The sequence below is a fragment of the Prionailurus bengalensis genome, chromosome X, assembly GCF_016509475.1.
Source record: "Prionailurus bengalensis isolate Pbe53 chromosome X, Fcat_Pben_1.1_paternal_pri, whole genome shotgun sequence".
Classification (NCBI taxonomy): Eukaryota; Metazoa; Chordata; class Mammalia; order Carnivora; family Felidae; genus Prionailurus; species Prionailurus bengalensis.
The window spans coordinates 17,578,172-17,590,575 of NC_057361.1; positions in this window are offsets into that span (position 1 = coordinate 17,578,172).

The following is a 12,404-nucleotide window of genomic DNA, read 5'->3' on the forward strand; positions in this document are numbered from 1 at the left end:
CACAGAAAAAAGTCTGGAAAACCTCCAAAAGCATGGAGGTTAAAGAACACCCTACTAACGAATGAGTGGGTCAACCAGGCAATTAGAGAAGAAATTAAAAAATATATGGAAACAAACGAAAATGAAAATACAACAATCCAAACGCTTTGGGACGCAGCAAAGGCAGTCCTGAGAGGAAAATACATTGCAATCCAGGCCTATCTCAAGAAACAAGAAAAATCCCAAATACAAAATCTAACAGCACACCTAAAGGAACTAGAAGCAGAACAGCAAAGGCAGCCTAAGCCCAGCAGAAGAAGAGAAATAATAAAGATCAGAGCAGAAATAAACAATATAGAATCTAAAAAAACTGTAGAGCAGATCAACGAAACCAAGAGTTGGTTTTTTGAAAAAATAAACAAAATTGACAAACCTCTAGCCAGGCTTCTCAAAAAGAAAAGGGAGATGACCCAAATAGATAAAATCATGAATGAAAATGGAATTATTACAACCAATCCCTCAGAGATACAAACAATTATCAGGGAATACTATGAAAAATTATATGCCAACAAATTGGACAACCTGGAAGAAATGGACAAATTCCTGAACACCCACACTCTTCCAAAACTCAATCAGGAGGAAATAGAAAGCTTGAACAGACCCATAACCAGCGAAGAAATTGAATCGGTTATCAAAAATCTCCCAACAAATAAGAGTCCAGGACCAGATGGCTTCCCAGGGGAGTTCTACCAGACGTTTAAAGCAGAGATAATACCTATCCTTCTCAAGCTATTCCAAGAAATAGAAAGGGAAGGAAAACTTCCAGACTCATTCTATGAAGCCAGTATTACTTTGATTCCTAAACCAGACAGAGACCCAGTAAAAAAAGAGAACTACAGGCCAATATCCCTGATGAATATGGATGCAAAAATTCTCAATAAGATACTAGCAAATCGAATTCAACGGCATATAAAAAGAATTATTCACCATGATCAAGTGGGATTCATTCCTGGGATGCAGGGCTGGTTCAACATTCGCAAATCAATCAACGTGATACATCACATTAACAAAAAAAAGAGAAGAACCATATGATCCTGTCAATCGATGCAGAAAAGGCCTTCGACAAAATCCAGCACCCTTTCTTAATAAAAACCCTTGAGAAAGTCGGGATAGAAGGAACATACTTAAAGATCATAAAAGCCATTTATGAAAAGCCCACAGCTAACATCATCCTCAACGGGGAAAAACTGAGAGCTTTTTCCCTGAGATCAGGAACACGACAAGGATGCCCACTCTCACCGCTGCTGTTTAACATAGTGCTGGAAGTTCTAGCATCAGCAATCAGACAACAAAAGGAAATCAAAGGCATCAAAATTGGCAAAGATGAAGTCAAGCTTTCGCTTTTTGCAGATGACATGATATTATACATGGAAAATCCGATAGACTCCACCAAAAGTCTGCTAGAACTGATACAGGAATTCAGCAAAGTTGCAGGATACAAAATCAATGTACAGAAATCAGTTGCATTCTTATACACTAACAATGAAGCAACAGAAAGACAAATAAAGAAACTGATCCCATTCACAATTGCACCAAGAAGCATAAAATACCTAGGAATAAATCTAACCAAAGATGTAAAGGATCTGTATGCTGAAAACTATAGAAAGCTTCTGAAGGAAATTGAAGAAGATTTAAAGAAATGGAAAGACATTCCCTGCTCATGGATTGGAAAAATAAATATTGTCAAAATGTCAATACTACCCAAAGCTATCTACACATTCAATGCAATCCCAATCAAAATTGCACCAGCATTCTTCTCGAAACTAGAACAAGCAATCCTAAAATTCATATGGAACCACAAAAGGCCCCGAATAGCCAAAGGAATTTTGAAGAAGAAGACCAAAGCAGGAGGCATCACAATCCCAGACTTTAGCCTCTACTACAAAGCTGTCATCATCAAGACAGCATGGTATTGGCACCAAAACAGACACATAGACCAATGGAATAGAATAGAAACCCCAGAACTAGACCCACAAACGTATGGCCAACTCATCTTTGACAAAGCAGGAAAGAATATCCAATGGAAAAAAGACAGCCTCTTTAACAAATGGTGCTGGGAGAACTGGACAGCAACATGCAGAAGGTTGAAACTAGACCACTTTCTCACACCATTCACAAAAATAAACTCAAAATGGATAAAGGACCTAAATGTGAGACAGGAAACCATCAAAACCTTAGAGGAGAAAGCAGGAAAAGACCTCTCTGACCTCAGCCGTAGCAATCTCTTACTCGACACATCCCCAAAGGCAAGGGAATTAAAAGCAAAAGTGAATTACTGGGACCTTATGAAGATAAAAAGCTTCTGCACAGCAAAGGAAACAACCAACAAAACTAAAAGGCAACCAACGGAATGGGAAAAGATATTTGCAAATGACATATCGGACAAAGGGCTAGTATCCAAAATCTATAAAGAGCTCACCAAACTCCACACCCGAAAAACAAATAACCCAGTGAAGAAATGGGCAGAAAACATGAATAGACACTTCTCTAAAGAAGACATCCGGATGGCCAACAGGCACATGAAAAGATGTTCAGCGTCGCTCCTTATCAGGGAAATACAAATCAAAACCACACTCAGGTATCACCTCACGCCAGTCAGAGTGGCCAAAATGAACAAATCAGGAGACTATAGATGCTGGCGAGGATGTGGAGAAACGGGAACCCTCTTGCACTGTTGGTGGGAATGCAAATTGGTGCAGCCTCTCTGGAAAGCAGTGTGGAGGTTCCTCAGAAAATTAAAAATAGACCTACCCTATGACCCAGCAATAGCACTGCTAGGAATTTATCCAAGGGATACAGGAGTACTGATGCATAGGGCCACTTGTACCCCAATGTTCATAGCAGCACTCTCAACAATAGCCAAATTATGGAAAGAGCCTAAATGTCCATCAACTGATGAATGGATAAAGAAATTGTGGTTTATATACACAATGGAATATTACGTGGCAATGAGAAAAAATGAAATCTGGCCTTTTGTAGCAACGTGGATGGAACTGGAGAGTGTGATGCTAAGTGAAATAAGCCATACAGAGAAAGACAGATACCATATGGTTTCACTCTTATGTGGATCCTGAGAAACTTAACAGGAACCCATGGGGGAGGGGAAGGAAAAAAAAAAAAGAGGTTAGAATGGGAGAGAGCCAAAGCATAAGAGACTGTTAAAAACTGAGAACAAACTGAGGGTTGATGGGGGGTGGGAGGGAGGAGAGGGTGGGTGATGGGTATTGAGGAGGGCACCTTTTGGGATGAGCACTGGGTGTTGTATGGAAACCAATTTGTCAATAAATTTCATAAAAAATAAAAAAATAAAAAAAAGAATAATTATAAAAAAAAGTAAGGATGCACTTATCCTGTCAAAATGTCAAACTTAATATATACCTTAATTAATTAAAATAGCATGTTACTCATTAGGAACAGACCAAGAGAAAAAATGAATAAATTGGTTAGGCCTAATATCTATAAGAATTTAGCACATAAAAATGGTGGAATTTCAAGCCTTTAGGGAAAACATCAATTGTCCAAAAATGGAATTGGAACAAGTTGCCAAGTAGAAAAGAAAAATACATGTGAAAAGCAGTCCTTACACTGAAATAAACTTAACATGAATAAAATATTTTAAAATAAAATATAAAATAGAAAAATATAGAAGAAATTATACAAGAATTCTGATCTTGAGGTGATACTATATGACACAGAAGAAATAATTTTAAAAAACACTTATTGTGTGACTACACAAATGTGTGACCACAGGTTTAAAAGACAAATAAGGAATAGAGCAAAATGTTTGTAACATGTATTTTTTAAAAAGTACTTTGGCAAAAAAAATAATAATAATAATAATAGGAATGATAGCCAGTAATAACTGAGTAAAAGACAAGAACAGGTAATTCATCAGGGAAATGGATAATAAAACCACATCAGTAATCAACAAACTAAATTAAGACTTTTATTTCATTTACCAGGTTAGCCAAAATTAAAATGTGCAATACTATGCAGTGATGACAAGGGTATCGAGAATCAGGCACTCTCAGACACTGTTGTTAGGAGTGTAAATCAGTACATGTGTTTGGGCAGTAATTCAGAATTTTCTATTAAACTGTAAAATATGTATTGTTCATGACTCGGTAGCTCCACTTTTAAAAACTTACTGTATAAAACTCTTATGCAATTGCACAAAAAATATGTAGAATACATACTGCAGCATTGTTGTGAAAGTGATGATATAATGAACCTACCTGTCCTTTAACAGAAAGGGGTAAATAAGTTACCAAACATCCATATAATGAAGTATTGTGCCACCATAAAAAAGAATGAGGTATAGTTACACGTAATGATATGGAAAGCTGTCCAAGATATATTATAAATTATACCTATATATGCATTACATGCATCTATAAATGCTATATAATATATACATGCATATATATATGAAGTCATGTTGTTCACATATGCAATAGCTACCTTGCCTCCACTGAGGGAAAAGAGAGAGAATCTCAGGGAAACCAAGTCAGAAACAAACAAAAAAAATCACTATGATACTGAAGTTTACAAAAATCTCACCTCCAGACTTCGGATTATATAAAGTAATAAACATCTTAAGTAAGTCAGTTTTAGTCAAATCTCCTACTACTTAGACAGAAAATTTATAACCATTACAGCTGGGTTATCAACACAACTGTAAATCAGTAACATGATAATTTAAAAGTAACTAATGGAGGGTGCCTAGGTGGCTCAGTTGGTTAAGCATCTGACTTTGGCTCTGGGCATTATCTCAGGGTTTGTGGGTTCGAGCCGCACATCAGGCTCTGTGCTGACAGGTGAGAGCCTGGAGCCTGCTTCAGATTCTTTGTCTCCCTCTCTCTCTGCCCCTCCCCTGTTCATGTTCTGTCTCTCTCTCTCTCTCTCTCTCTCTGTCAAAATAAATAAACATTAAAAAAATTAAAAAGTAACTAATGGGATATTTTGGTATTACATACATATGGCCTTTTGAAAGAAAGGAAGTTCATTCTATCCGAATGAAAAATGAACTCTACTTGCATTTTTCATTGTTTCTTTTCATGGGAATAAAATTAAATTAAGACAAATCTCTTAGATTCAGACATCAGGGAACACAATATATATTATAAATATAAATTTTAAAACGTAAGCAGTTATTACTTCTAAAATACATGTAAAAATTACTTGTATTATATTTTGAAAGGGATAAAAACTTTAGAAAGTATTTTTCCTTTAACATTCATTTTGCTTAATACCACATATTAGATTTATTTATATTAGTGATACTTTTAAGTCTATATGTCTTAGCTTGATTTCCCAAAAAAAGCAAACTGACACTAGGGCTTACATGCAGATGATTTATTTTGAGGAAATGGATATGCTGAAATAGAGAAGGAAAGAAAGCCAATCAAAGAGTGCTTTATTGAGCTACCTAATGCTGTTGGTAACTGGGGCTCAAATCCACTGGGAACCCTACTAGGAAACATGCAGAATGCACTGTAGATTTGCATCCCCAAGGCCTTCCTGAGGCTTCACTTACTTCAACTGCAAAGTGAGAATTTTTTCTCTATGAATCCTAAAATCACATACAGCTCTTATTTGTATTTGTGTATAAACACAAATGCTGCTTTGATTGACCAAAAACAATACAACAAAATTCATTCTGTAAGCATGAGTAATTTTATTCATGTATTTTGAAATATATGCCAAACTCCTAGAATATTGTTGCATATAATAATGCATAATGGGAAATGCAGTCAAAAACAAAACAAAACCTTTAACTTACCAGGGTTTTTTTTTTCCTATTATAAAACATCTACTATGCCCAGACAGTGCTAGAAAATAAACCCAAATGACTGAAGTAAGAGCTAACAACAGTTGATCCTTTAGTTGAGGATGTTTGGGATGTTTTCACTGTGCCAATAAATATTTCATTATATTTTAATGTAAATTGATTCAGTCATGAAAACTATGTGTAATCAAAAGAAAAGAAAGGAAATACAAACTGCTATGTCTAAAATAAGAGTTTGTTAGAGTGATTCCACAGAACAGGATAATTTGAAAGAAACTTTATCACAACTAGCATTAAAGTATTTGGAGTGCAGAAGCTTTTTATCTTCATGAGGTCCCAATAGTTCATTTTTGCTTTTAATTCCTTTGCCTTTGGAGATGTTTCAAGTAAGAAATTGCTGCGGCTGAGGTCAGAGAGGTTTTTTCCTGCCTTCTCCTCTAGGGTTTTGATGGTTTCCTGTCTCTTTCAGGTCCTTTAACAATTTTGAGTTTATTTTTGTGAATGGTGTAAGAAAGTGGTCTAGAAAACAACCAATGGAATGGGAAAAAATATTTGCAAATGACATATTGGACAAAGGGCTAGTATCCAAAATCTGTAAAGAACTCACCAAACTCCACACCCGAAAAACAAATAATCCAGTGAAGAAATGGGCAGAAAACATGAATAGACACTTCTCTAAAGAACACATCCAGATGGCCAACAGGCACATGAAAAGATGCTCAACATCGCTCCTCATCAGGGAAATACAAATAAAAATCACACTCAGATACAACCTCACGCCAGTCAGAGTGGCTAAAATGAACAAATCAGGAGACTATAGATGCTGGAGAGGATGTGGAGAAATGGGAACCCTCTTGCAATGTTGGTGGGAATGCAAACTGGTGCAGCCACTCTGAAAATACTGTGGAGGTTCCTCAAAAAGTTAAAAATAGACCTACCCTATGACCCAGCAATAGCACTGCTAGCAATTTACCCAAGGGATACAGGAGTGCTGATGCATAGGGGCACTTGTACCCCAATGTTTATAGCAGCACTTCCAACAATAGCCAAATTATGGAAAGAGCCTAGATGTTCATCAACTGATGAATGGATAAAAAAGTTGTGGTTTATATACACAATGGAGTACTACGTGGCAATGAGAAGGAATGAAATATGGCCCTTTGTAGCAACGTGGATAGAACTGGAGAGTGTTATGCTAAGTGAAATAGTCATACAGAGAAAGACAGATGCCATATGTTTTCACTCTTATGTGGAACCTGAGAAACTTAACAGAAGACCATGGGGGAGGGGAAGGAAAAAAAAGTTACAGAGGGAGGGAGCCAAACCATAAGAGACTCTTAAAAACTGAGAACAATCTGAGGGTTGATGGGGGGTGGGAGGGAGGTAAGGGTGGGTGATGGACATTGAGGAGGGCACCTGTTGGGATGAGCACTGGGTGTTCTATGGAAACCAATTTGACAATAAATTTCATATTAAAAAAAAGTATTTGGAAGTGTTTATTACAATTGTTTACAACTGGTTTCTTTTTAGATATATATGTCACACCACTGTTTATTTCAATCCAGTGTTACATGTTCATCTTAACTTACTTTAATACTTACCACTCTAATTGGGTATTTATTATAATAATATAGGTTAGAACAATAGTATAATGCCTTCTAAGGTGTCTGGGTGGCTCAGTCAGTTGACCATCTGACTCTTGATTTCAGTTCAGGTCATAATCTCTAGGTTCATGAGATTGAGCCCTGTGTGGGGCTCTGAGCTGACATTATAAAGCCTGCTTAGGATTCTCTCTCCCTCTTTCTGCCCCTCCCCCACTCACACACACTCACTCTGGCTCTCTCTCTCAAAATATATAAATAAACATTTAAAAAATAGTATAATGCTTTCTAATTTATTAATTAAATCCCTTATCTAAAAATGATAAAGTTTATTAATATGTTTATGAAAATTCCTTTTCTTAAGAAACAAAATAGTTGATATATTTTCCCTACATTTTTGGCCATTACCTTTATATTTGTAATTAACAATGACTTGAGGGAACATTTAAGAAAATTTTATTTTTATATTTGAATAATGAAAGAAATACACAATGCATAATATAATTTCTTTGGTCAGAATTTATCATATTATCTGATGGCTCTGACTTGGTGTTTTAGGTATGTTAAGATTCAAAAACCATGTTTTATATTTCTGAGATTTTAATTTTTTCTAATAACATTAACTACTCCTATATTTTGATTATTGAAAGAAAATCTGTTATATAATCTCTTTAAAACTACTCAAGCAGATCTGATGTACTCTCTGTATATGTACACTGTAACTATTCTACTTATCACCAATCATAATCAATTATTTCCCAAGTCACCTTTGAATTTAGTGGAAATCTTGTATATTACAGGTAAGGCCTAAGTAGCATGGACAAAAAAGCATTTTATCCTAATATCAACAGTCTTTGCACTCTTCAGGATTTGTTAATATTGCATTAAATTCTCTAATGTGAAGACAATGTATACTACTGTGTAGATACTTTTGAAGGTGGGTATAAATCTTCTCTTAAGCAATGAAATGAACCAAAGATTTATGTGTTCACTATGGTGAGTCTCACAATATTTTGCCCCTACTAAAGTCCTTTCCCAGTGCTAATCTTTCCTAATCCATAAGGTAACACACAGTACTCCGTGTTTTTCTGTGCTGTTCAAAGGGCCTCATAACTGAACTCACAACAAAACTCAACTATGGCAAAATTATTTTCATTTTTCTGTAGATCTGTGTTTTGGAGAAGTGCCACCTAGGAAATTTTGAAAAACAGAACAAGTGTGAAACAAGAGTTTGCATATCATTATGAACTTGGTATTTTCTATAAATTGTTCCTGACAAATGTTTAGCAGATGAACATTATATGTGATGGTTAGGAAGACTCATGAAAGGAAAACAGCTGTGCTAGAAACCTCCTAGTCTCTAAACCACTGGAAAAACATAGAAGTGTTTAGAATTTTAGCAACTCACTTTACAGCTTTATACAGATCAACACTTATACAGTCTAGGGTCTGAAAACATGGATATCCTCCCAGAAGTTTCTCTTTTTATCATGTAAATTTTTCAACCAGAATAAATTTATGCAATTCTCTAATTTTCTTTTTAATTATCCTCCCTACCTCAACCCATACTGAATTATCCAATAAACAAATTAAATGTATGCTAGGACACCAATACAAGAGCAACATCCAAAAATCCTTTATGAAAAAATGTGATATTTGATATGTGGACACTCTCCCCCACATTAAAGTAAAATTGGCAAAAAATTTAAAAAGTAAAGCAGAATTGGCAGTTACAACTCAGATGGAATTCCTTCCTTTAGTATTAACATCATTTCTTTTTACTTATTTATGAGGATAGGGCACCATACCCTTCCTTGTTTAGAACCTCTAATTGTTGTCCTCATTTTTAATGTTTTATTATTGATATTTTCAAACGTATACCAAAGTAGACACACTAGTATAATGAACCTACCTATCACTCACCTTCAACAGTCTATAACTCTTGATAATTATTTCATGTGTATTTCTACCCACTCTCATTGTGTATATTTAACTGTGCATATCTAAAATAGACTTTTTGAAAAATTCAAATATTCTAAAAATTATAAAAATAATACAATGAATACCCATATTTCTTTTGCCAAGATTACCAACTGCTAGTATTTTGCCAGATTTGCTTTATCCTTTTCTATATAGTATACAAATATATGTGTAAACATATTCCAATTATTCCTGCTGAGTCATATAAGAGTAAATTCAAATTGCAAATATCTTGAACCTTTACCCTGAAAGAATTCAGCATGTATTTCTTGAGAGTAGGGATACTTCCTTACATAACTATATTACAATGATCAAAATCAGGAAATGTAACATTGATATAATACTGGTCCACATTCAAATTTCTCCAATTTTCCCAATAATGCCCTCTATAGTAAATATTTTCCATCCTTGATCTAATCCAAGATTGTATTAGGTATCATATCCTTTTAAGCTCCTTTAATGTGAAATAATTCCTTGGTCTTTTTAATTTTTTTTTTTTTTGTGACACTGACTTTTTGAAAAGTATAGATCAGTTGTTCTGGGAATGTATCTCAATCGTCTTACTGTAGCTCTGACATCAAACATCTTCACTCCTATTCTCTAGGCCTTTGACTTCTTCAGGGTTTGTGGATGCCATAGAGACAGGTGAAGGTGTCTTCACCTAAAATTTCTCTTAAATGTAAAGAAATGAAATGTGTTTGGATTTGTAGGGAAGCAGAAAGGCAATGTAGAAACAGAGGAAATAGGAGTGGACACTGTTATGAATAAGCTCAAAGTCATTAAGATTCAAACTTAATGTTGTCATTATAAGCTTTTCAACTGCTTCTTTCTGTTACTATTTTTAGAACTTCGGTTGCTCCATAAAGAACATTTTAATAAGCAAGCATGTGTATCTGATGAGATTTGGTGAACAGCTGAGACCAATGCTTATAATACACTAGTTTGCTTTCTACTTGCCCTAGGCTGTCTTGGCCTTTAAATCCATCCTCCCACTGCAGTTAGAGGAACCTATTTAAAAATATGCTATGACTATGCCATTCCACTGCTGAAAAATCACAAGTGAGATAAAGTTCAAGCTACATGGCATGGCATGGCATGGTATGGCACAAAAACTCTTTCATGACCTGATATATCCTAGTCACCATTACAGTTTCTCATATTTCTTTCTGAGCTTCCCGAAACATAATATGTATATGCCCAGAGATTTGAAACACTATACCATAGAGATCAGTATAGTGCAGTTTCTGAGAGCTTCAACTTTACACCATAGTAAGAAACTGTGGCAAACTATATTTTCCAAAGATGGATGCCAAAATAGATCTTATCCTACACACTCTTCTTAAATGTGAAAGTTGGCAATCCTCCCATCAAGAGATAGGCTCTATGTTACTTCCTCATGAAAGAAATTGAGTGTGTGTGTGTGTGGGGGGGGCAATGTCTGCATCAGGTCCAACCACAGCATAAAAATGACTTCATCTTTAGAAACTGTCATACCTACAAACTTAGTAAATCCAATACCACTATAATTCTATACCACTAGTTTTCAATGTGGGAGGTATATACCCCAGGGGATTTGCCAAGCTATTCATGAGAATATGGGGAAAAATATTAGGACTTGGAACTTCTTTTGATGTATTTTTTATTGTCATACATCTTTAATTTATATTTTATGTTAAAAAAGTATAAAACTATACTACCAGATACTGTAGCCATTAGATGCACATAGTTATTGAACAAGTGAAATGTGGGTTGTCTGAATTAAGATGCAAAAACTTTAAAATCTATACCAGATTTCAAAGACTTAGTATTTAAAAATGTAAAATACCTCATCAGAATTTTATATTGATGTCATATTCAAATGATATTTTTGATATATTAGCTTAATTAAAACATCATTAAAATTAATTCAACTTATTTCTTTTTATTTTTTTTTTAATTTGGCTACTAGAAAATTTGAAATTACATAGGTAGCTGTCATTTTGGCTCATAGTATATTTCTATTTGACAATGCTGACATATAACATAGTTTTATAGTGTAGGGGCTCAGGGTAGGCCACTTTGGTATATTGAGTATTTTGAATTAAAGCTACTTAAGAAACAGCCAATGTGGGAAGAACACTTTGACCTTCCTTTGTCTCCAGAAAGCAGGAAATGAATCTTCCAGGTGAAAGACACTCTCCTATAACAGGAGGTAAATAGACATTTATATCACCCAAGATAGAGAATTCAAAGCCAAGAAGGCTGTATAAACAAACCTTGTTACTTTTACTAATTTACTACCCCAGCCCAAATACTGTTTATAATTCCTTACTATTTGAAGCTCCCAAAGTTAAGGTTTATTTGGCATCTCAATTCCTCACAGATTTGTTTCTTTGTCTAACGTGTATAAAAACTACATATCTTGGTCACTTCCTGGGTTCCCAATTTCATTATTGGGCCTCCATGTGCACATAATAAAATTTTTTCCCTCTTGTTAATCTGTCACATGTCGATCTAATTCTTAGATCAGCTAGAAGAATGTTGAAGGATAGAAAAAATTTTTCTCCCCATAATTAGTAATACGATATATATTTTTTAAACTAATAAACCTGTATTGCACAGATACATGTTTACACACTTTGATGATACGAGTGGGCAATTAGAGATGTTTAGAAAAAGTTGATCTAGGGGGAGGAGTTAAGATGGAGTAGTATTAAGAGGACCCTGAGCTTGTCTCACCCTGGAACACAGCTAGATCAACATCAAATCATTTTGAACACCTAGGAAATCAATCTGAGGATTAAGCGAACAATCTGCATAATTTGAGGGAGAGAATGTAGCAGGTATGTGGTGCAGAGAGGTGAAGCAGGGGAGAGGAGAGCCGCTGTGCCTCAGAGGGGAAAGAGCACTTATCATGGAGAGGAGAAAAAGAGAGGGGGAGAGAGACCAGTGCATCAGGTTTGCACAAGAGAGCACTCTCCCTGAAAGCAGCGAGAAAGAGTGAAAACATGCACACA